The sequence below is a fragment of the Bison bison genome, unplaced genomic scaffold (assembly GCF_000754665.1).
Source record: "Bison bison bison isolate TAMUID 2011002044 unplaced genomic scaffold, Bison_UMD1.0 scf7180017855198, whole genome shotgun sequence".
Taxonomy (NCBI): Eukaryota; Metazoa; Chordata; class Mammalia; order Artiodactyla; family Bovidae; genus Bison; species Bison bison.
In genome coordinates this window covers 15,693-18,325 of record NW_011485771.1, presented here as the reverse complement: position 1 = coordinate 18,325, position 2,633 = coordinate 15,693, and positions in this window count along the sequence as shown.

Sequence of the window (2,633 nt, the reverse complement as noted above, 5' to 3'; positions counted from 1 at the left end):
GTTGTTGTGGTTCAGTCACTCAGTCATGTCTGATTCTCTGCAACCCCATGGACTGCAGCACTCCAGGCTCCCTGTCCTTCACTATCTCCCACAGATTGCTCAAACTCATGTCCATTGAGTCAATGATGCCGTCCAACCATCTCATCCTCTGTTGTCCCCTTCTCCTCCTGCCCTCAGTCTTTCTCAACATCAGGGTCTTTTCCAATGAGTCCATTCTTCTCATCAGGTGGCCAAAGTATTGGAGCTTATGTTTCAGCATCAGTTCCTCCAATAAATATTCAGAAATGATTTCCTTTAGGATGGACTGATTGGATCTCCTTGCAGCCCAAGAGATTCTGAAGAATCTTCTCCAGCACTACAATCAAAAGCCTCAATTCTTTGGTACTCGACCTTCTGTGTGGTCCAACTCTCACATCTGTACATGACTACTGGAAAAACCATAGCTTTGACTAGATGGACCTTTGTCAGCAGTGATGCCTCTGCTTTTTAATATACTGTCTAGGTTTGTCATAGCTTTCCTTCCAAGGAGCAAGTGCCTTTTAATTTCATGGCTGCTGTCCCCATCTGCAGTGATTTGGGAACCCAAGAAAATAAAGCCTCTCACTGTTTCCATGTTTTCCCCATCTATTTTGTATGAAGTGAATTATATCTTCCCTTGTAGCTCAGTCAATAAAGAATCTGCCTGCAGTGCAGGAGACCCGGCTTCGAGCCCTGGGTTGGGAAGATCCCCTGGAAAAGGAAATGGCAACCCACTCCAGTATCCTTGCCTGGAAAATCTCATGGACAGGGGAGCCTGGTGGACTGTACTCCATGGGAAAGTGTCGGGCATGACTGAGTGACTAACACTTACTTAAAGCTGGGAAAAACAATAAAATGGTTAAATTGACATGAATTTCCTCTCAGTTAAAAACAAAAACAAAAACACATAGCTTTGATCTCAGTACAGAGGAAGAAACTTGTTGGTCTACATAAATGATTACCAGCTGGGGTGATTTTTTGCTCTAAGAGACATTGGCCCTGCCTGTTGACATCCCAATTGTCACAGTTTGGGGGTTGGGTGTCACTGGTACCTAGTACATAAAGATCATAGATGCTACTCAACATCCAAGAATGATTTTTGGGGGGGTACCCCTCTTGGCATGTGAGATCTTAGTTCCCTGACCAGCGACTGAGCCCAAAACTTCATCAGTGAAAGCACAGTGTCCTAACCATTTGACCACCAGGGAATTCCCCCAACAACATTAAAAAAAAAAAAAACAGAAAATGTACAGGACAGCACCCCACACCAAAGAATGATCCAATCTAAATTACCAATAGTCCAAGGGTAGGAAAAAATGCTCTCTGTCTTGCCTTCCTCTCTTTCTTATTCCAAACCCTTTTTCCCAGTCTTAATTCCCCACCCTTCTGCCACCCTAAGCCTTCCCCATGCCAGCTCCCCTTCCATACCCTGTTCTTCCCTTTCTGTCTCTGGTCCCTTCTCACCTGTGAGCAGCAGCACCAGGCCCAGGGCAAGAAAGTCTGGAAATGAGGCCAGGAAGTAGGGCATTTGCAGAGAGAAAGTTCCCTCTAATGCCTCAGAGATGTGGTTCCCAATCAGGCTGTCAAAGATGGAGCTCCAGGCCCGGGCTATACAGGCAATGGCTGCAGCAACAGAAGAAGGAATGTTTACAAGCAGACAGAAACTGAGCCCCTATTATGCACCATGTGAGATATTTGGGGCAGGAGGTGAGCAAAAATACACCTGATCTCAAAGAGTTTCTTCTCATGGGGTGGACAGGGGAGACCCAGGTGGTTCACAAAAGGGCCAACTATTTAATATTCTAGAAGATAGAAGTGATGGAAAACAAAGAAACACAGGTAAATGAGACTAGGAGGGACTAGATCAGAGTTGAATTTTTAAATTGAGGTGTAAGGGAAAATCCAGGAAGGCAACAGCTCAGCAAAGACTTCACTGTAGTCAGAGGATGAGCCTAGGGATGTGCTTCCCTCTCACCCGCTCCCTACAGTTCCCTTTCCTCTGGTTTCTCGGTCCATCACTTAAGGTAAGCAGGACAGACCTGTGTGCAACGAGGTTGTGCAGTTTTCCTGCCACCATTTCCCCTCTCCCAACCCTGCCCCGAAGGTGGATAACAGAGTTCTGATGAATGAGTGAAGCCCCCACTCATCTCTCCTACTTTCTCCATCTTAAGGCCCACTTCTCCCCACTCCCCATCATCTCACCAATAATTAAATACAGTAAGAGGTTCCAGCCAGTGATGAAGGCGTACAGTTGTCCCATTGTGACATAGCTGATGAAATACACAGTACCAGGTTTTTCTACTCCAGCTGCCAACTCGACATAACACAGCCCAGACAACAGAGTAGTCAGGCTGGCCACCAGTAAGAAAAGGATGATTGCTGGTCCAGCTACGTATTTGGCCACTCCTCCAATCAGGATGTATATGCCAGCTCCCAACATGTTGTCCAAACCTATCACCACCAGGTCCAGGGTGTTCGGAGGAGGGGTCTCAGAACTCTCAGGTTCCTCCCTGAACTGTGGCTTCCTGCGGACCAGCTTCTGACCAAACTGGCGAAGATACTGACCCAGCATCGTAGACATAGTTGAGGGGGTTACGATCTGCTGAGAAAGCAAG